The following is a 23714-nucleotide window of genomic DNA, read 5'->3' as shown; positions in this document are numbered from 1 at the left end:
GCTTTCATGTTGAAACACCTGTTTAAATATACTGGAATGTTTCAGCTCCAACACCTCAGAAATCTAAACAGAATTTACTTGTTTCCTTGTGCGCCCCTCCCACCTCACTTTCACAGAGCTCAGTACTGACTTTCAGTGAAACTTAGACAAGGAAAAGAGGCTAAAGATCCTGAGGGAGGAAATGCGTAAAATCCACCCAAGTGGACCTTAGTTCTCTGCCCAGGACTCCACTGTGACACCGCTGCCCTTGAATCCTGAGAGCAGCAAATTCACTTCGAGCAGCAGAGCTTTGTCTACAAGCTGTTATTCAGAAGTGAAAATTCTGCTGTAGCCCTAGAAAAGCATAACTGAACAATGAAAGGCCATTATTTCATATATGTATTAAATTAATCCCTGCTAACAACTGGGAAGTTCTGACCAATGCTCCAAACTCCTGTGTATGACATGCAGCATGTTTGCTTAGATATATTTAATGCTTCTAAATGACTTTTTGAGAACTGTAGGCTGAAGGATGCTGCTTGTGCTCTCTAGCTTATATTCCTGACTCTCTAGGCAGTTGAGATACGAGTTTGTGACAGGTCTTGAAAAGCATAAAATTTTATGAGCAGTTTTAAATTGCTCACAAATGTCTCCTTTTCTTCCTATTTCTAACTGAAATGAAAAAAAATGTTATTCCAAATAGAATAAAATTGGTGTACATGGTGATTGCAATGCACAATCTTTGGAAATCATCTAACAAGCAGCAACCATTAACCCTTTAAGATCAACCAATGTGTTTATGAACACAAGGTATTGTGATGTCAGGGGTTGGCTCGTGAGTGAGCTAGTGAATGAGTGGGGACTTATTGCTGGAAAACCAGGTGACTATTGTATAATGTTTATCCCTAATGGCTATTTCCTAAGTAAGGACGATTATTTACCCTGAGCGCTTATACAGCTCCCTGTCAATTTTGGCGCATCCGAGGCGCTTCCCTCGTTCACACGGTGCTTTGCAGCCCGGGCCCGGCTGGCTGTCGGCGCGGCCCCACCGCCGCTGGCCGCGGGGGCTCGGGGAGCGCGGGCGCGGGGCCGGGGCGGGCGGGCCGGGCCGGGCCGGGCCGGGCCGCTGTTGGCTGTTGCCATGGCTCCGGCAAGCCGGGGGAGCCCAATGAGCGCTCTGCGCCGGTGCCGAGGGGACCAGCCATTTTGCTTATGGAAAACAATGTGACATATTATGCTGTGCTGTACCGGGGAATAAACAGAAATCCCGTCGGGGGACGCAGAAGAAACGGGCATATTAGTGAGTAATCCCGGCGGCGGAGCGGGCTCGCGAGCTGCCATTTTGACAGGCTGGCGCTGCCGCCGCTGCCCGGCGGAGGTGGAATGCGGGGCGATAATGCTGCATATCTGCTGTCAGGCGGCGGAGCGGGGGTTTGTCGTGTGAAGGCAGGGCTCCTCCGCACTGCTGTCTCGGCAGCTCGCTAGCCGCCGCTCGGAGCCCAGCCGGCGATCCTGGGGAAAGGAGTGCCGCTGTCGCTCGGAGCGCGGCTGGCGCCGGGCGCTGCCCGGAGCAGGTGTGCGGCTCGGCCCGGCCCGGCCCGGCCCCGCTGCGGCTCCCGGGCTGCTCCCTCAGGGAGAGCTGCTGCCGCGAGACTCGGCCACAAAAGGGAGCCGCTGTGCGCCTCGGCTGCTGCGGGAGAGGTACCTGGGCACGGGCTGGTGCGGGTCTGTGGCACAGCTGGGCACAACTTCGGGCAAGAAGCAAGCTTCTCTCGGTGTCTGTGCCTTGGAAGGTCGGCTGGTTTAGAGTGGTTGCTGAATTCATTGATCTGTCTGCGTTGTCCTTAAACGTTTCGATGTGAGTGGTGTTCCATATGGTTGCTGATTCAGAAGGATGCTTCCAACAGATGATAAATTTTTTACTAGATAATTCTGCTAAAAGGCAAGGATTATTTTTTTGTTTGGATTGTCATTGTGTTTTTTATTATCAGCATAGCGTGGGTGAAATAGAATATTATAGTACTCGTGAGCATGTTTGCCTTACATCACGGAGTTCATCACTAGTGGATTCCTTGCATTGTGTTCAGCCTCAGCGTTAGATTTAAATTGTCCAACTGCTGCTGTGCAGTATGTAGGTCATAATAAAAAGCAGCTTTTTCACCAGCTTTCAATGGACTGCATGCCCCAGTGCTGTGGTTGATTAGTTTGTGGTACTTGTGCTGTTAAGAGTAGTGGTATTAAAGCCAGCTCACACCTCCTTTTTAAAGATATCGCACGTTCCGTGCTAGACAGAGCACAACACACCCATTGTGTCCCTCCGTTTGGCGTTCAATAAAAGGAAGGAAACGAGCACTCCACATGGAGCACCGGCACATTAATAGCGCAAGACGGTTAAACTTTTATTGAACAATCCCAGTGATTCTGAGATAATCTACTGAAGGTAGAGACAATAAAAACACTGAGACGTATATAAGGAACTAATTGGAATGGGAGAGGTTTTCTGATAGGGACTGTGTGTTAATGCTGTAGATTTTCAGTGCAAAAGGAATTGTTCTGAGAGTTATTAATCACAACACATTAGCTGTAGTTAAACCTAGGTCAATAAAACCTCGACCCCTCGGGACAGATAACATTTCTATTTAAAATAGAATTTTTCAAACTACCAATTGTATTCTTATGCATTCGTACAATTTCTGAATTTCCTAATAATGAAATGCATTAAATTCTTCTGAGAACTGTTCCAAATATTCTGATTCACTTTGCACCTATAGAAAATAAGATACTTTGGTCTTAAGCCTTCTTTTAATAATTATGTGGATTTAAATCCCACTGAGATGAGCCATGTGTTTGGACAGTTGAGTGGGCATGAAATCAAGAATTTGAGGTCTGGTATCTTTATAGTTAAATTAGTAACCAGCACTCTGTAACTAGGAGCCAAACTCCAGTGTTGTTTCTGTATATATCCTGCAAAGGCATTTGAACAAGCATGTTCAGCAACTATCCCCCAAGTGAGACATTGCATTTGGAAACAGCAGTATATGATTTAATTGCTACTATGCATTCTCCTCATTAGAAAAGCTCCATCTTACTTGAACCATTTCAGGATTTTGTTTTTTCGTGAATGCACACACATCAATTTCTTTCTCTATGCCTCTGTGTAGGGGGTCACACAGTAAGTGGTTTAGAAAACTGCCTGCATCTGTGATCTAGAAAGTGGAATGTGCCTTTACAGTGTGGTGCTGCATGAATATTTATGATTGAGTCTGTAATTATGATGAAAATTATAAACTAGCAGAGCTAGTATTTAAGATGTTGGTAAGTCTTTAACAAAGGAGGAGCTTTTGTTACAACAATAAGAAACATGGATATAGCAGTATACAAAGTAAAGGACCTTGCAGTTCAAGGTGAATTGATTCTCACTGTGGGTTCTTCTCACTGTGAAGAATTTATGGTTTGAAGAAAACAAGTGAAGACTAGCAATGACTAATCACTAAACAGTGAGCACCCATTAGGTGCTGATAGATACATCTTATTAGTCAGTACTATTTAAACCAATATTCTATGCTCTTCCCATCCTGGTTTTTCCTTTTGTTATTTTTCTCATATTGATTCCTAGCTTCTTTCTGCTTCCTTACTGTCTCTTTGGCAACATCTGATCCCATCAGAGCTATTTGTAAATCAAATCGGTGACTGTCAGTAGTGGTCATGGAGGTGCTGCAATAGAATCTGATGTGGAGGAAGAATTTAAATGAGTTAGAGGTAAGAAACAGCAACCAAGTAACGAGCGTATCCAGTGCGAACTAATTCCACATCATGTAAGTTTTAGAAGCCTAGAATTGGGTCACTGATGTAGAAATCAAATGGGCATGCATGAAGAGGGACATTTTTCCTCTCATGATGAATTGTAGTTATAAACAGAAGGTTTACAAGAAGACCTTGACAATAATATGACACAGGACAAATTGGAAAGTTTTGTATTAGAAAAGGTAGCATAGAATTCTAGTTGAAGTCTAGAAGTTTTTTAGGTTTCAGTGGAGCCATGGTTTTTATTAAGAGGTGATTATGCAGTATTAGACAGCCTCTAGGTTGTCCAAAGTCAGGTTCTCTCTTGGTCAGCAGAGATGTAAAGGTGTCATGCTTTAACATTACAGTCACTTCAAGCATTTTTTAGACAGATGACCTTAGAAGGTGACCCTGAGTCTATGTGTAGCTCTTAGAGTACCAACAAAGCAAAAGAAAGCACATTAATCCTAAAATGCAGTGTCATAATAGCAGGTGCAAATAATAATATAAATAAAAGACCAGGATGACCAAAGGAGGTAAAATGAAGAGGTTTATCAGCTTATTTGGTTTGCTGTTTGTTTAAAATAATCAGGTTTGAGCAAACAGTGATAAGTATCAACCAATCATGGGGTGTGTGGAGCACAGTAACCTTATAAGAGCTGGTGTGGAAATGTGCTGTCTACCCTGAGCCTGTGGACTCTTCTCAGTGTACTTGCATACATGGCCAACCTGTGAGCAGCAATACAGATGGGATGTGCCTGGGGAAGACACTCGGGTATCGAGTTAGGGTACCTTGTGTGATGTTACACTGTGAATGGCTGGATGTCACTTATGCACCGGAAGGATCAGGTAGTGAATGTAATACATCAATTATGGGGTTGTGTCTGGAGTGCACAACCTCCATCAGATGTGACCTTGGAACAGTATTTCTGCTCCGGTGAGGCTATCTCCACAAAATTAGAAAAATAGAAATTGTCAGTTTCTACTTATTTGTAAACTAGAATTGTAGAAATGTATACTTTGTGTCCTACTGCTCTGATACCAGTCCCTTCTCATGTCATTATTTCCTATTTGATTAGCATGTTACTGTTGCCAGTCTGAATTTCCTGTTGCATGTAGTATGTAGCTTCCTATTTGAGAGAAGACTGACATAGATGCTCTGTGTTCATTTTTTATTCAAATAATCTGGTGTCTTTTCGTGAAAGTGTTTTAACATAAGCTGACCTTTCTGAAATTATGAAGCTTCTTAACATTTAAAAGCTAAAACAAAAGCTAAAAAGACTTTCAAAGGCACTGATGTAATGGAAAAGTTCATGTATGGGAGGGAAAAGGGAAAGAAGTACTTAAAAGGACAGCATGTAACTTTGAGTAAAGGCATGCTAGATGACGACATTTTAAGTCTACTCCTGCTTTCAGTGTTTTTGAAGCATGTAATGTATTTTTCTGTTCAGATGTTTTGTTCCATAACAGTGATACATCATAGCTAATGCTGCTGTAAAGTAGGAAATTCCAAAGGCGGACCCGTTTCTTCTGTTATTTCTAACTTCTTTCCCTAAATAGATTGATTTTTTTGGTCTTTCTGTACTGAATACAGATAGTGTTCTGACTCATCCACCCTTAAAAACCTTACCAACCACCATCAGGGGGTTGAATTGCACAGATGTGGTTCTGTGTTCTTAAGTAACCTGAGTAACATAGTTCACTTTTGAAAAGGTGATGCTGAAGGTCCTGAGTCTCAAAGAATAGTGGGGAAAATACACTAAAAGGATAAGCAAATATTCTACCTCTCAATCATTACTATGATCAAACTAGACACCAAACTTTTTCATTAGCCTTTTCATAAAACAGCTGCTAAATAATTCTGAGAGATAAGTTCTACTTCTTTTAAAGGTACTTTTCTTGCATTTTATGTACAAATATTAAAGCAGTATACAACTGTGCTGTTTGATGGCTACCTAAAGCTATCCTTCGTTTAGCAGCAGTGGTTTATCAACTAAATTTGTCCATAAGCATAGCAGCTTTATATTTTTGCTTGCTCCTTCAAGACCCAAAAGAGTATGCAGGAATGCATCATGAAACCACATGGAAATGGAATCAGTAACTGCAGTTCTCACAGCTGAAAATCAGATTAATTGAAGTTTATAAAAACAGTAAAATGCATTGATTTCTAAGAGTTGCATTTGGTTGTAGGATCATGAGTTATGCTAATCAGAAATCAGTAGTTGTGAATGAAGGTCAAAAGAAGTGGAAGGATCTTTGTGTTTTTTCAAACAGTTTTAAAGCAACATGTCTGGTTCCTTAATGTATTCTTGTTTTGATGTGGGGTTTTTTTCAGTTTGGGTTTTTGTTGGTTTTTAAGTGTTTTTTTTTTTTTTTTCCTGAGCAGCACCAATAGGTGAAATCCCAGTTCAGCTGCAGCAAGGGTGAAAGGTGACTGTAGCCCTTCCTAAGAGGCTTAGGGTTGGATGGTGTAGCCTGTGATTAGAAGGGGTAGGGACCGTGTCAAGAGCAGGACAGCCACAGAGTGTTCTTGTCAGCATGATGCCATGTGCCTGAATGCACAGCTTCATCACCATAGTGTACCCTGTATCATGGTTAATAAATCCACATCTCTCAGTGGGATTGGCTTGCTGAAAACTAATTCTTTCTCAAAGTTTAGGTTTAGCAAATGGTGGGGTGGAGGAGCCCAATGTTCAGTTATCTGGATCAATGCTGATGTCTGAAAAATGCATAAACTAGAAATTACATGTTATTACAGAGGGGTGAAAAGTAGTGATTCAGGCAATAGAACAAAGCATGGGTCAGATAAACTGAGTGCTTTGACTGTTGTTTTTTTTTTTAATGTTCCTTTTTCTTAATAATAAAACATTAGACAAGATTATAAAATATAAAAAATCTTCCTTTTTTAAACATAAATGTATATGTATAAACATTTATGTAAACATAAATATAATCTAACATGTAGGCATCAAGAAAAATGACATTTGTAAGGTACTAAATGCCTGTTTCTCACTGAATTTTGTGTTCATTTGAGAACTTCAAATTCTCTTATTTGTTGATATGAGAGCTTTTCTAGTATGTTGGGCTATGATAAATAAGGAAGAGTAAATAACTGGTATGAAGCAATTACTGATTGGTGAGAATACAAAAATTGTATTTCAGGAAGGTTATTTAGTAAATCTCTGGCACAGGATGTTTTTCTCTCTCCAATAAAACAGCCATCATGGACCTTCATAAGGCGTGGGTTAATGGTCAGATGGCCCAAGTTTGTCTTGGTATTTCAACTGCTGTTTGTAAACATCATGTGATTTTTGAATTTCAGACTGTTTCAGCTTGTGAGACAGTCCTAAATGTTAGGGATTGGCCTATGTGATGTATACAAGAAATAATTCCCTTTTGAACATTCAGGTCACACTACTGACTTGTGTATTTTGTGCTTTGCACTTGTTAAAATCTTACACAGTTATTGTTTGATTAAGGCATCAACCTTGTATTTTCTTTCTTCCCACTAATAGTAAAGATTTTAAAGAAAAGCAAGCGGTAGAAACCCAAAGGTGTGCCAGTGCAAAACACTGGTTATGTTTCATTTAATTCATATATTGATCAGGTACGTCACACTGCTCCTTCTAGCCTGTTACATATTTTAATAAGCAAATTCTGACAGAAGACAGCAGCTGCCAGCACAAATTTAATTTAATTTAGTTTCTAGTGAATTTCTAATGAACAGGGAACTCTAAGCAGTGACATTCTCCAGATAATCAAATTCATGGTAATTGTAGTTTTTCTTTTTGAGAAATCTGTATTTGTTAGAAATCTGAAGGAAATAATTATTTCAGTGTGACTGATGCAATCAAATGGTTTACTTTGAATAAGTAAAATATAAAAGAGGCTAATCAAATGAAGTGCTACTGTATGAGAGCAAAACGAAAGGCTGACAGGTTTGACAGTAGAATAAAGACCAAATCAAAGGCTTTGTTTTGACATACATGCAGATAATCAGGCAAATTCAAGTCTTTTAGGAGACCTCTTCTATAAGGGTCACTTTACAGATACAGATCATGTAATCTGAGCCTTGCAGATTATCATTCTACTTTTAAACAAGTACAAGAGAGAGGTTTTTAATTCCTTATTTGCATAGCTGTAGATTTACACATTCACATGGTTTTGCCACTGGCATTTGATTCACAAATGACTGATTTATGGTCTTGAGCAAAGGCCAAATTCAGGACACACTTTTAACCGTCAGGACTGCAAACTCTACAAAAATTGTTTGAAAGCCAGCACCTGTTGTAATTAATACATACAAAGCAGTAGGAGGATGCCTTCCAGCTTGAGGAAATACTTCTTTTATGAGCAAGGCAATGATAATTGCAGTGATGGTATGCTAAATTAATTCTGGTATGAATTTGGTTTTTGTTTTATTTAGTGGTTCTTAAGCGTAAGTTCTTAAACATAATTCTCTAAAATCAGTCATTGCTTAAATAAAAAAAATCAGAAATAAAAATAAACATGCCAATAAGAGCTACCGAAAGTACAGCAGGGTCAATTTCTCTTTGCAATAGGTGCTGAACATAAAGGATAGAATAGGCTTGATGCAAAGGTAAACTTAAAACTTAAGTTTTATTAACAGATGGCTTTGACCACTGCTTGGCTACAATACAAATGGTTTCTGGATTTCCTGAGATGAAAATGCAGAAATGAAAATATAAAAGGTGTCTGAGGAAGAAGAGAATAGTAGCTTTGTAGATGAACCTGGGAAATGTTCTTATGATAAAAGATTACTGCTTCTTATGAATGGATGAAATGTATGTGGGAAAATTTGAGCAGATACTGTGAAGAGACTTTTGGGAGTTGCAAGAGGAGATGGGAAGAGAATTACAAAAGTACTTGAAAGGGAAAAGGAGAAAGATAGATAGATCTAATTGCTGCAGTGACAAGACAAGGAGCCATCTATATGTGCCCTCTATTCTGGGGCAAGGACAGCTATAGTGGCTTCAAAGATAAAAAAATTACACTGGTCTCATGGGGTGTATTTTGCATACAGCAGAATGCGTTACTTAAAACCATGGGTTCAGATGCTGTAGTTAAATTGTGTGTTGACAAGAGGCCTAAACAATAGCATTCCTCATGGGGGACCAAAAAAAAATTAGAAATCAGATTTTAAAAGTGCTGTGGAGAAATCAGTCCTCTCAGGAAAAGCTACAAAACATGCTTAGAGTGAAGGGGAAACAGGTGTGAAAAAACATGAGCCGGTGAAGAGTTCACATACTTGAGCATTCAAGAGTTTTTTGGGGGCTTTTATTTTTAAAAGAAACTCAAAAAGTCATGTTTGCATTCTGTTCAAATTTCCAACCTATACACAGTGTGCCAGGAAAAGTTCTAGACTTAACTTTTTAAATTGTTTTTAGTCTTCATATGCACACATAGTAATTCCAATTGAAATTTTCAGATTTGAAAACAAATCAATGTCCTTCTGTGGTTTTATTCCTTATGTTGTATTTTGTTCATGGGAGACCTAAATGATCAAGTCCTGTCTCTTCACAAGCACTTTAGATGAAGCATTGGAAGTCTACATTTTCAATGTGATTACCCATTATGAAGAAGGGATTCTCTCTAGCTGTCCTGCACCAGCAATGGAATAATGCAGTTCTGGGAGTGAGATCAGGTGGTAGGGAGCTCTAATTTCCATCCCTTGGTTTTGCACCAAATTGTTTTAATTGGGACAAATTCTGTTAGAACGTTGATGGGATATTTCATGTGTTTTGCTTTATACACAAGTGTATTAGTGCTGCAAATTTCTTTATGGAAAATGTCCATTTCTCAGTGTATTACTTGGTTTTAAAATTGTGAGCTAGAGCTTTGAGGTGGCTTGAGTTCAAACATGGCTTGAAAGAATAATTATACTGCAAGATTTCTTGTGTGTAGTCCTGTCAAATCTATGTAATTCTGTCATCTTCAGTATTGTATATATTGTAGTTAGACTTCTATAGACTTTATCTTCCAGTATGTTTAGGAACAGCTTCTCTTTATATTCATTAAAAGTGTGGGGTTTTTTTCCTGAACTAATTGCAGATAATGCTGTGAAAATTTCACATTCAATACCTAAAATTGTCAAAACAAACTAACAATATATGTAATTTAAATCTTCATTAAAAAAACCCCAAAAAACGCTTCTTTTGAATTCTGGACTTATTTTCTAGTGATGACATGTGTATAGGTTTTACTAAGCACTTCCTTAAAGAGCTAAAAGGATTTTTAGCTTTGCCCAGAAGCAGTTAATTTTTTTAATTAACTTTTTTAGGGATAGGTTTGGAACTATACTCTGAGGCCTCTACCCTTTTTGGTGGGTACAAGAAATAAGAGTGGAATTTTTACCCTTACATTTGCAAAACTGTGAAACCTAACTTCTTGTTTCTCATAATCCTAAATTAGTATCTTAAGCTGTTAAGTGCTGAAATGATGATTCAAGTTTGGCCTTGTAAGAATCCAGTCTGAATAATATTTTTAAAAGCAAGGGTATGACTTCAAGGCAGTTGTTCCGTCTTTGACACACCTCAAACCTGAGTGTTTTCTTTACCAAGACACATTCTAAACAAGGAACTTAGAATTTATTTAAAGGTTTATTGGAAGAGGGCAGAGAGGAGTTTAGCAAAATGACACAGATGAAATTATTATAGACATTGGTGTTTTTGAAAGCTCTTATTGATGTTTTTTCTCTTCAAATGCAATGATAGGAATCCTCCCTGAATTAATTAAAAGTAGTTACAGTAAATCTGTGTGCTTTTAAAATATCATTGAAAAGGCCTTAGAGTCCAGCTTTTTTGCTATTCTAGCTTTAGGTTCAGCTCAAAGTGGCTGTAAATTTCTTTTGAAGAATATTGGAAAGATTTAGCTAAAGTTGAAAAAAAAAAGTGTTGCACTTGTGTTTGTGTTCCTTGATATAATGATTGTCTGGTTGTCATTACTTACATAGGCATTTAAGTCTTACTGTCATTAGTAAGATCTGGGCTGAAAAGGTTGGCACCACCTTGAATTAATCTGCTAACCTTATTTACAGTTTATTTATTACTGGAAATAGCTTCACATGTTTATATGCACAAATTTTACCATATTTTGGGGATGTTCTGTTAGATAAATAGTCCTGCCTCTTAAAACTTGATGAACATCAGAAGTGATGTTCAAATTATGCTGTGCATTTAAACTAGGAATCCTACAAATGGTAACCAGATTTGCAAACTAAGGTCAGTGCAATTGTGATGTTTTTGCATCTTAAACTTTCTGTGCAGTCTGTATCAGACACACCTATCAGTTTGAAATGTCACCATCAAAGTCAGGGTAAGCGGTCACTAGCTTCAGGAGGAGGAGGAATCAGGAAATAGAGATGCCTGTGTTGTCATTTCAAAGGCAGCAATGTTTCAGTACTGCATCATAAAAAAGATTTTGTGTGTTGACTTCTTTAGGTGTGGGTGACATGAAAGTTACCACAGAGGTTTGATTTTTTTTATATATATATTTCAATACTATTTATTTTTTTAAAAGTATACTATTAAAGTGATTTGAATTACTCAACTTATGGAAAGTTTAGACTTTGATCTTAACTCACGTGTTTCTAGTTCATGCTGCCTGTCTATCATAAGCTGATTTTGTTATAAATAACCAAAAGCTGTACAGACACTATGTAAAACTATTAGTGAATACGCCTCTCCATTGTTGGCCTCTGGTTTCAAACTCTGGTGTTCAGATAAATGCCAATCATTTGTAATTTTTTTTCACCCTGTTGATCAGAATGTAAAGCCTGAAAAAAATAACATCAAATGTTTTTCTAAAGTTCTCCTTATCAGCAATTTGTTTAATTGCTGTAGGAATCAAATGTGCCTGAGCTTAAATTTTAAGTCAATGGGTTCAAAGCAGAAGGTAGGGCAAACAGAACACAAGCTGTTTAATGTGTTTTTGGACATTAAATCTGTAATAATTAAACTTCTGCTAAGATATGTCTGCTGTCTATTTTTGAATACTTTACGTACAAGGCTGTAATTTGACAACTTTTTTATCTCTAAACTCTCTTTTGGGAAGTAAGATAGAAAACGGTGTGATTACCTATTCTGTATAAATTTTGTAGAGAAAATTTACCTTCCTATTTAAAGCTTTCAAGCTGCTTTAGAAGCAGAGGATACCACAAGACACTGACTTCATCCTTCAGGTTTTTCAAGTGCAAATGTTATTACTCTACTGGTGCTCATAGCAATCATTGTCTTAGGGTTAAAATTGAAACTTTCTGTTTTGAACAGTCATTTCATCAAGCTGATGAACAGTAAACAGCCTTGAGGGGAAAGAAGGGTCTTTTGAACTGTTGTTACTAATAGGCGGATGAATTTGAAAAGCAGAGGATGTTAAAGTTCTGAGGAAGTAAACAATTTCTAGGAAGGGAAATCCACCTTTCCATGTGTTTATTTTTCAAAGAGAGGAAACTACCTAATAGGCATAAAACTTCATGGTTACAAAATAGGATATCTACTTCAGATTATGTTCCCTTTGATTTCCAGTTCTCACATTATCTTAAGAACCCCTATTACAGCCTTCTTTTGTGCAATTTCAACCACCTCAGATTTATGGATGTGACAATAGTGCTCCCTTCTCTACCCAGTGTGCAAAATATGTGTAGTCATATTGTTCCAGCTTTCAGTTTGTTGCTGCTTAAGAATATTTTTAAGGATCTTTTCTCTATATCTTTCTGGGTAGCAATGGCATTTGTCATATGAATTGGGGTCTCCTTAATGGCTTAATTTTCTTAAGGAGTATACACTACATCTCATAAAATGTGTAGTCATACTGGCTACTGAAAACAGTAGAGAAGTGTTGTTGTGTCTGTAGACTGTTTTCCTTGTGGAAGAATTTCTCCATTCAGGGAGAATGTTTGCAGTGGAAAATAATGTGGCTCCAGTTTTGAATTCTTTATTACTGATGTTCACTTATCAGCACTGGAAGCGTACTGATGGAAAAGAACTAGGAAATTTCTAAAAATCCTTGAAGTATTGTCATCCATGGCGACTATGCTCTTCTCATCTCTGTTATTTGCCACTTAAACAAGGGTCAAATTCTATTAGTTGAAAAATTTGTTCTGACCTACAGATAATTCAACACAGAGCAATTAACTGGCAGCACAGCTGTAATGTCCTGCCTTTCCTTGAGTGCAGCAAACATCAAATTGTTTTTCTTCAGCTAGGAAAAGCATGAATATAGCTCAAACAAATGTTTCAAACTAATAGCCTGTTCTGCAATTAACAGTCCTGTAAGGAACACAAACAGCAAACAAAAACTGTGAAAGAGCTCTCATTTTCACTTAGCTGAAGCAATACATGATAGATGACTACATTATAATGTGCCTCTGTTAGCAAGAAGACAAAACAAACACAAGCTCAGCACTGATTTCCTGAGCCATTCTCCTAGTGGGCCAGGACTAAGTGGGGTATAGAGTATCCACTGGGGGGTGTTCATATCGTGCATTAACTTAGCCTTTGGGAGCTGTAAAACTTCCTGGAAACTTTTCCTGGGGTTCCTTTCCCTCCGAGCTACTAGTATGAGGACTTGTCAAATCTTTGGGGAAATTATGATCTTCAGGAACACAGAGATTTGAACAAGGAGGGATCAGTTTTCTGTTTTAGGAGCTTCCTGTTGAGTGTGCTACATCATACTGCAGAAAGGAGTTCTTCTGTAGGGAGCAGCAGCAGGCTTCATTGGCTCAGGCATTTTGGCAGAACCTTTTCTTGCTGATAAACAACATGAAGGTGGACAAAGGTGGAGACAGTGTAGCTACAAGTAGGTTCAGTCTGCAGGTGTCATATACCTGAGCTCTTGAAATAGTAGTTGTTGTTATTATTATTATTTAATATTACCTTCTTTGCAACCTGTAGGACTGATTATTGTCAATTTTGTGAAACTGTGAGCAGCAAAGAGTTTGCCAAAGCAATTGTGTCTTGGTGTGCTTTGTCTGACTTCAGCTGTTTATATTATGTCAATATCATATGTTGCCATTATTATATGTTGCCATAAATACAGATGTAGGTTGCTGAAAACCAGATATTGCCTTTGAAGTCAGACTAATAGAGAAAAAAAGAAGGATATCAGAAAAATACTAGGCTTTGATAGTATTTATTACTTTGTATTCTAAAATGCTGAAAAGTTATCGCTTTAGTTTGTGTTTTCAGTTGGTGTATCATAGTTAAATGAATAAACTGATTAAAGGAACACTGGTGGAAAGATCGTTCTCTACACTGTTTGACTTGTAGTGAGAGGTTTTGTACTCATTTGAGGTGACAAGTGTTCACCCTAGGGTTCAGTGCCTGAAAGCTTCCATTGCAGTACCTCAGCTGTTTCCTCCCTTCTACGCTATGAGTAGCAGAAAACATTAAAATTACTTGATTGGTAAAGCTAAGGACTGTTTTTCATATAGTTCCCTTATTTTTCCATTACTAGCCTGGCAGCTTAGGAAATTGGCAGAAAACCATTGTGTTAATTATTGAGAAGCCTAAATTCCTTTGTGGATTTAGTCATGGTAATTGGAATAGAAGCTCAATGGAGAGTGCGGAGGTGTAAAGCTGGCCTAGCCATAATCTGGTGGTTTAAGAAAAAGCAGAATGGCGTTAGGCCTTGTGTGCTCTGTAACGTAAGTCTTTGTGAAGCGGAAGGAAGGATTTGGGACTTGTGTTAACTTCTGTGGATTTCTTTGTCCTTACATGGACCAGCAGCTTGATAATGACAGCTGCACATAGGATCATGGCCCCAGAGCCTGGTGATGGCAGTTCTCCCTTGAGAAGTGAGCACAGTTTTATCCATAGATAGCTCTGGGGAGCTGTTAATGTTTCAGAGGATATTATTCAGGTGTAAATATTTCAGAGTAACTGAAGGTACATGCTCAAACTTTCCTTTCTCCTAGGTAAGTTTTTCTTTCTTAAGCTCATGAAACAGAGTCCAGTTCTTGCTCTGTGAGCCACATGAAGTATGTGATTACTCTGTGAAAGAGGGCCAGTGTCCTCAGAAGACCAGACAATAGCATGACGCTTGGTATTGTGCCACGGAAGTGGGAGATGTGACTGTAAATCCTTCTGGAAGTTTAATCCAGGTTTTCCACATCCGTGGCAGATGTTTTAATGTCCATCAGTACAGTGTTTTTAAAAATAACGTAGTAGCATAACATCATCTTCCATGGTTTTGATAAAGAGTGGGAAAAACCTGAGAACATCTTTTGGATATTTGTGCCTCAGATTTAGGATTGATAAGGCTGTACAGGACAGCTGTCACCAACGTCATTTCATTAAGGCAAGGCATTTCTTGATTGGTTCAGGAGGAGAATTTTAGCTAACTGTTGAAAGACATACAGATGCTTAGAAAATTGCGTATATGTCTCTATAGGCTACTCATGATTAGGTTTTTTTTCCTCTTGAACTGAAGTAGATGTGAGGGAGGCAATTTTTCTCTCTAGTTTGGACTTGGTTGTTTATTCTTCTCTTATCAGCATTACATGTACACAAGGTACAAGGAGCTATGTGCAGTAAGATAGGCGCAAAATGGCTAACAAAGATCTTCTTCAAGGTCTTTTATATGTCTGTTTACCCAATTAACAAATGCCAAGTAAATTATTTTTCTTAATGACCCAATGACCCTACACCTCTGTGCTACACTGTGGCATCTTCTGTCCAATCACCTACTACTACCTAAAAACCTCTAGAAGAAGAAGATGAAGAAGAAAGAAGGACAAGAGACAACACCCTAAATCCTCCATCTTGTCTTCTGTTCTCTAAACTAACTTAAACTCCAAACTTTAACTTTTTCACCCAGTGACATAAGAAACTTTCTACTTTACACATTTACATTCCTAGGTTTTCTATTTAACTTTAACAGCTGTCTTCAGGATGTCATATGAAACTCAGTGCTTTCTTGGATGTTAGAGCCAGGTATCAGAGTTAAGGGCACACTCTCTGTGCCTCTGACTCCAACAGGGGTGTGTGTGTGTGTGTGTGTGTGTGTGTGTGTGTAAAATTATTTTTTAAATTGCCACTTGCCATTTGTGCTCAAAAGACCTTTTTTCTTGCACTGGTAAGTCACAGGTTGAGAGTCCTAGCTTGTTTACATTTCTGAAGTTTGGGCCTTTAGGAAAACCATGCTCCTTAATGCCCTCAGCACCCTCTCAAAAAACAGCTGCAGTCTCACACAGGAGTTAAGCACATTCTAGCAGAAAACAGGCCTGAAGGACAAATAACTTGGTACAAAGTTCTTGAAACAATGGGTTAGCAATGTATATTAAGAATGAGATTAACAATAAGCTTCTGTTCCCCGTTTCCTGAAAAGGCCTTTTCATATTTATTTTCCTGCTAATTTTTAACTGTTTACTCTTGGAACAGAGGAAGTTAGTTTTACTAGCAAAATAGGCAGGCATATTGTCCTGTTGGTTCAGTTTCAGAATGATAGGTGCAGTGGCTGTAGTCATTTTTCACATCATTATGAGAGCAGTTACATGGCTTGCACTCAGTTATATGGAATTGCTAAAGTATTGGAATTGGTTCTAACAGATGACTAAGAGGCTTTAAATATTTAGATAATATGCTTTCAGTAGTTGGAGGGGTTTAAATGCCTGTGATTTCACTTCAAAGTTGAAAGTATCCTTACATTTTAATGTAGTTATTTGGGGCTGATTTAAAGGTACAATATTTTTAATGGATTCTATATGATATAGTGGTGTTATTAAGCATACTAAAAATCATAAACTAGCTGCTTATTATAACTGTAAAATGTCTTACCAAAAAATGGCTAGGGGTTTCAGACTAACATAAATCTAAAGTCAAAAATGAGAACTCAGTATAGCTAAAGGCATTTGGTGTCTTTTAAAGAGAATGCAGGTCTGCTGTTCTGCAGAAGAACAGCAGAGTCAACTCTTCATCAAACATACACCATTTTGCAGACCAGTTCATGTTAATAACATGAGAGTATGATTCTCTCATCACATGTGTACTTGCTGTGTTGATCCATGTCTTTCAAATGCATGAGTTATCTGTGTAACACTTCTGTGACAAATTCAGAAGGCTGCTTTGATATTTTGTTTGAGTATAGGCATCCCTGGCACTAAGTTCAGTACCACACTCATGCAGTTTTAGTTATGTTACATTATATATGATTACTCACAAATAATGGTTTATATGACCTATGTGTAGCAAGGTTCCATCCTGTCCAGGAGCATGGCCATCCTTCTTCATAGCTCATTGCTTTTCAGCAGTGGAGGCTACCAAAAGCACACTGACATTGAAAAAAAAAAAAAAGTCTTATAAGATCCTCCAAGTTCATATATGTCTAAAACACTTTTGAGACTAGGGGAAGTCCAGGACAAAGCATGTGATCCATAGCTTTCCTTCTGTAGATTTCTTTTTTCCTGCACTCTAAAAAATATTCATTTCAGAGACTGAGATGATCAGTTCTGTGAATGAACGCTCCCAAGGGAGACTTCTGAAAACAGAGTATGTCCATTTTGCTTCCATTCTCTAACATTAAATTCATTTACTGTTACTATGAAATTTTATAGTTCAGATGAAATTCAAGAAATACTGTTACTTAAAAAAAAAAAAAAAAATAAAAGAAAAAATGAAATAAATCATATCCACACTCCTCATTTCTTCCTGAGGCAGGTAACATGCAATTCATTTAGACATACTATCATAGTACTCGAAGGTATTGCACTAATATTTATTATTAGAATCATGTATAGAATAGGAAAAAAAAAAGGAGCCATTACACCTGGCTGTGCTGTGTTCACCTGCATATCCTGAAATGTACAGGGACACTTCTCAAAAGGAGTATTCTCCTGCAGCATTTCCATATGAAGGTTCAGTGACTCAACTGTGTTTGAAATGCTAGGCTTAGAAAAATCAAGATTTCCTTTATATGAATCTGTGCAGTGAAGCAGGTATGCTAATTTTGTCTCTCAGTATTTTGAACAACCTTCTGTATCTCTCCCCTGTCACGATTCTTTCCTCTGGTTTATGAAAATCGTGGTCGTATCTGTCTTAGTAGTATCTATCCTGTAGTGTCTGGCCACAGAGCTCCTGGAGACTTGCACCAAGTACCTACATCAGCAGTGTGAACTGTACACTTCTTGATCATATTTGAATTCTTTAATATTAAAAATTGATTAAATCACACTGGAGTGGGTCACTAAAGAAATTATATTCATAATTTTACTATTGCTGATAGCCATAAAATGAAAGAGATGATTGTCAGTCTCTGAAAAGCATAAGGTGACAGTCTTGGTAGTACTGACATATTTGTCTGTTTTACTAATAAACATACATATACATTTATCTTTGAGACCTAGATGATATATGTGATATTTCTGACATCTCATGTTTCCTGTGGATAAAGATGATCTGATCTGTATGCAGTAGCTAAAGCACCTTAGTATATATCAAAACAGTGCTTATGTCATGTTTAGTAAATGCTCTAAATACTAATAGGTGAAGTGTCATCTATTTACACAAATACAGTTGCAGAGAGTGTGTGAAGAAACAAGGTACCAATATGGGTTAAGTGCTGATGGTGACTCAGCTAATGGTAAATCTGTCTTCTGAGAAAATGCCTCTGAAAAGAAATGCTGAGCTGCAAAGTGTTGCATATTAAATTATGTCAGTGGTAAATTGATACTGCTAATAATGACTTTAACACACACTTCTAGTTTTGTGTTTGTGTACCATTAATATTTAGCATGTTTCAGATATTTATTGATTTCTTGTAACCACCAGATAAAAGCATTATGGATGGCAAGGTCATGTAGAATCTGACACTAGTGGTCTGGTAGATACAGGTCTTGTATTTATTTACAAACTATACTGCATGTTCCACCTAACCATTACAGCTCTCCAGCTGGCTATAATTCACACATTATCTGAAATTTAAGCCATTGGAGTCCTTGAATATCTTTGTTCCTGAATATCTATTTGAGAAAAACTGAGCTTTTTATCTTTGCTGAACTAGTTTTGTGGTAAAATGATGGTCTTAAACCAGACACGAGGAATGAAGTAGCAATAATGATTAATTTAACAGGTTGGTATTTAGAGTTTGTGGGTTTTGTTGTAGCTTCTTTTAACTGCTGTAACACTAAAAATAGCTGAGATCAAATGAAAAGGATGCTTTTGAGCTAACACAGGATGAATTTGTGGTATATTTTTACATTTAGCAGCTTTTCTGTTATTAAGTGTTTTACAGCTAATGATTTTATGCAAGTCTTCAGGAGAAAATGTGCTTGACACTTTTGTTTATAACAATGAGCATTGCTTTACTCTTTTAACATATGCTTTACTAAATAGCTTGTATCTGGCATACTGTTTCACGTGTCCATAAAACCTCCAAACAGCTATTGTCCATGAATAAATCAGAAAGGTGTCCCATGGTGTTCTAAAATGTTATCAAATGAATGTACTTAAGTAGATGTGACTGAAAATTTAGCAGATATTGAAACATTTTGCAAACTTACCACATCAGGTAGGTTTTGAGCTGTGAGAGTAACTTCAAGACTGATAACTTTTCCTTGAAAAAAAGTAACAAAATTTTCATTGATGATGTTTGAGAAGTTTTTCTGAGGAAGCAAAACCAAGAATTGCTGAAACATATATAGAGAGAAGTTATAGAGAGGGATATGTTGGATGCTTTCTCCTCTACCAGAAGAAGCTGCAAAAAATTAAACAGTGATAATTTTTCACAGACTAAGTTTATCTATGTTTTCTTAAACTTCAAAGTAATTAGCTTTTATGTTACCCATCAAGATGTTCAGGATCTTTTCTTAGAGACATTAATTTGTATTGATACTTTCTGTTTCCCAGTATTTTTACATTATGAGCGGGTAAGTTGGTTGGTTGGCAGTGTGACAGAGGAGGACAGGGAGATATTTATCATGTCACTGAATGGCCCTGGTCAAAAAAAGAAAAGGAGTGCCAGCAGCTTCAGGTCACTAGACTTCCAAAATAGTACTGTTGCTGAAACTGGAAACTTGAGATGCAAACTACAAACAAACTACTAGCTTCAGTCTTGGTATACTGATTTGTCCTGTCCTTGGATGTGTATACCAGTAAGATATGATGGACTTTATACAAATAGAATTATTCCCATCTCAGATGAAACCTTGTGTAGAGAAGGAAAAACATCTTCAGAAATAACCAAACTCAAAAAGTGTTCTTCACATTAAAAAATATCAATGGTGGCTGATTGTCTGAGATAAAAGTTATAATCTTCAAGGTCCCTGAATTCCTTTTAACAGTAGTTTGGTTTGGTTTTTTTCATCGACACTGGTTGTTCCCTGCTCCTTTTGTTTCTTTATATAAAAAATTGGACAATGAACAAAGTTTTTTTTTGCTATGGATTTCCTGATTTTTTTTTTAGCTTGGGTTGGGAGCTTGTTCTGTATTACATTTTCATTTTGATAGTAGGCAAGCCCATTACTGCTGAAAATAGCTCAAATGTTCCTAGAAAAGAAAAACTCAGCAGCTTAGACTCTTTCTCTTTTTCTTTTTCAGACTCTTTCATGTGATTTAAATTAATTTATTGAGAGAAACCTTCATAAAGGGCTAAATAAAAAAGGTCTACATATACAAAACTTTCTTACTTCTGCTGCATTTGAGACACAGCTGAACTTATCTGTCTGGTAAGTCATACTTTTCTTAAGGATTTGTCTTTCTTCCTGCCCTTATGATTTGCATTGAGTTTCTAATTAGTGTTCAGAGAAAACCAGCTTCGGCTTCCTGGTAGTTCTGGTGCATTCTGTATATGAAGTACAAAGACTAATCTCCAAAGGCATTACTGTGGTGCTTTTACAAACTTCAGAAGAGTATCTGTGATTCTGTATGGTACTTTGGTATATATGGGGTTTAATAATTTATCTAGTACTTTGTGCTCAGGGTAATGAAGGCATTAAATGTTTTAAAGCAAAAGTGGTGATTTTGGATTGGATTTTCCTGTTTGAATGTTCAGTATTTAATAAACTAACTTAAGAATGTGTATGGTAAAGTATATTCAGTGTCAAGTCAAGAGTTTAAAAATAAGCTTTCCCAACATTCATTCATGTCTCATTGATTTTTGGTTTTTCTTCTTGTAGATAAAATAGGTTGACGTCAATAAATGCTTTCTTTTTCTTGGTGATGTGCCTATAACATGGGATAGTAAGCATACTTGTCAGTAGTCTTTAATTGATTATATAATTCTGTAACAGTTCTATTAAAGGTATTTATGTCTTACACTTTCTTTGAGTTTTGATTGAACAGCTTGAAACTTTTTTTTTCTTTTGATTATGGAGTATGAACTGAGTTTGACCCAGACAAAAACAAGTTTGTTCTCTACCTTCTATTTTTTTCTTTATTACAATCAAATGAAGTCTTAGAAGAGCAGAATTTTTTTTGCTCTATGCTGAGGTTTTTCTAAGCAGTTGGCTGGCATTAGATGGCACCCTATATATACCCAGTCCATCTGATCACTTGTGCTGCAGTGCTTTGGCTTGCCAGTTACTGTGCACTTACATACTGCATGCCCTAGTTCTGCACAGTTCATTTTGTAGGCTTTGCTGTAGCCCTAACATCAGTTTATTTCAAAAAATATGTCAAAAACCCAATGTCATATTTAAAATAAATGTAATATTGAATGTAAAGCAATAGTTATCTTTTCACAGAAAAAAACCTGAACAAAACAGATCAAGACTCTTACATAAAAGATGTTTGGAGGCTTTTCAAATAATTTAAGTTTTAGGAAAAAGCTTTCCATCTTATTTTTTGGTAAAAAGAGAAAAACTGAAATGGATGTCTAGATTTCATAAAAAAATCTTACTTTTCTTACATTGATGGTTTTCATATAAAAAGAGTTTGTCACTTGGGAATTACTTTTCAAAAAGCTGAAGGTTCTGAAGGAACTTAAGACACCTCAGATGTGATGCTGCAATTACTTTTTGAGCAATTTAGAAATATGTGATCCCTTAACATGTCCAAAACATAACTGGAGGAGAAATGACACATGAATAGGCTGTAAAATAGACAAAAACATGTACCAGTTGTTTTCAATTAAAAACAGTGCTTGAACTGTTCAAAGTAAGGGCCAGTGATGGTCTATTAATGGTCATTTTTAAATTAATATAAGTTTGAATTTACCATATATTTTACACTTAATTTTTGAGTGAATAACAGGGCTGACTTAGAGGAACTCATATCTGGCATGCTAACACAACCCAAACTTTAGCTGAGTGAACTTGGCACAAAATTCAACTTAAGAGAGGAAATCTCAGGAGAGCAGTGGAATTCCTTTCATTGAATAAGTATACCTCACATTCATGGGAAACAAATGGTAACATTTTGTGCAAGTTTCTGCTTTTGACAGTGTGTCTTTGTTCACTTCCCAAAAGGGGTGTCAAATACATTGGGAAAAAAACCCAACTTTCTTTTTTGAATTTTTCATTTTACTTAATTATATGGTCCCAAGGAACCCATTAAATATGGGATGGCCCAACACCATTGTTTTAACTCTTTGTGCATGTAGAAAAAAGGCTGTTAGAATAGTTGTTTGCACAATAGTGTTCCCTCCTTACTGTCTTTGTGAACTCAAATAGAAGGGTAGGAAGCAGGTGTGTCTATAAGCACTTTATGAATTATTTTATCAAAGCATCTCTGAAAATGTTTTCTTTTTGCAAATGTGTTATCTAAACAGAATATGATATTACTGAGCTGTTACCTTGAGAAACAAAGGATCATGATAACTTAGATTTCTTGTTAAAAGCTTTGTGCTGAGAAAGACCTTAATTTAATGTGCTGTTTAGTCATGGTGTAACTTCCATGGTGTGGTCTTCTGTTCATTTACTGATAACAGTGGAGTTTTATGGGGAGTTTTATTTTATACTGTTCTGTATGGGGTTTCCATCTATGATCTAAGCATATCAGCAGATGCTAGTAATATGGTGAAACTGCATGGATTTAACATGCCATAGTGCTGGAGAAGGAAAGGTGTTTTGAAAACTTGAAATCAAGATCTGGTGGTAGAGAAAATTAATCTGAGTAAAAGGCCATCATGCAGCCATCTCTTCCTCACATTAACCATAGGCTGGGGTTATACCAAATGGAGGTGCTGAGAACATTTGTATGTGCGACCTGTGAGTTGTGTCTGCACTAGACTTCCTGTCTGTGTGGTGTTTTCAGATGGCAGTTCATAGCTCTGGAAGAAGTTTGTGTTGTGATTCTGTACATAACCACCTGCCTTAGTGGTTTGCAAATTTTATGGCATACTGGTTATCTCGTGTCTGCAGCAGTGCAAAATGCACTGCAATGCCTCTTTGTTGGCTTTGGAGCTTAGGCTGTGCTTAACCTTTCGATTGATCCAAATGAAACAGGAACTGGCAGCATTCCCAGCTTCTCACAGTAGCCTCTGCTCATCATCATTAATCTGTGGTTTGGGGCAAGAGAGTAAAATTAATCACTTTATTAATACTCAAGTACAGCAGTCAGCATCTTTTGTCAGAATTAATAATTTTAACTGTAATGTCTAAGCTTTTGGTTGCTTAACTTTTCTTAAAAAAAACACTGTCTTTTAGATAAACATTTTTCTTGTACTGCCAGTTCAAAAGTATTCATTTTCCATCTTTAAAAAAAAAAAAAAAGTAATAGCTGCAAGTCAAAAGCAGGTACTTTTGCATATGAAATAATGAATAATTTTTGCTTCTGCCCCAAGCCTTGAGTTTCATTTGTTTCTAATTTGTGTATAAGTTTGAAAAGTACTGATTTGGGAATAAAGTTGCATGATACGTGGCAGAGAATTCACCTTTTTTTGCCACAGAACCACAGAATGGGTAAGATTGGAAAAAAGCACAGTGAGGTCATTTGGTCCAACTTGTATTGTCCTCCACTTGTATGCTTGTACTTTATTGAGAAGAGCGTGCTTTTAAGCAC

General features: G+C 37.2%; 1 protein-coding gene across 7 annotated transcripts in view; it reads left to right on the top strand.

The window, feature by feature from the left end:
• SORBS2 (sorbin and SH3 domain containing 2) overlaps positions 1 to 23714 on the top strand; it is a 202260-nt gene that overhangs the window by 56833 nt on the left and 121713 nt on the right. For 6 of the 7 annotated variants that reach the window (XM_033513986.1, XM_033513987.1, XM_033513985.1 and 3 more), the window contains exons 1-2: positions 1192 to 1279; positions 20313 to 20440. The gene's annotated coding sequence lies outside the window, so the exon portion shown is untranslated. Of the gene's footprint in view, positions 1 to 1191; positions 1280 to 20312; positions 20441 to 23714 lie in introns of those variants that run through there. The other variant, XM_033513982.1, reaches the window with a different exon arrangement.

The sequence above is a fragment of the Parus major genome, chromosome 4 (genome assembly GCF_001522545.3).
Source record: "Parus major isolate Abel chromosome 4, Parus_major1.1, whole genome shotgun sequence".
NCBI classification, from domain to species: domain Eukaryota; kingdom Metazoa; phylum Chordata; class Aves; order Passeriformes; family Paridae; genus Parus; species Parus major.
This window is presented reverse-complemented; position numbering and strand designations above follow the sequence as displayed.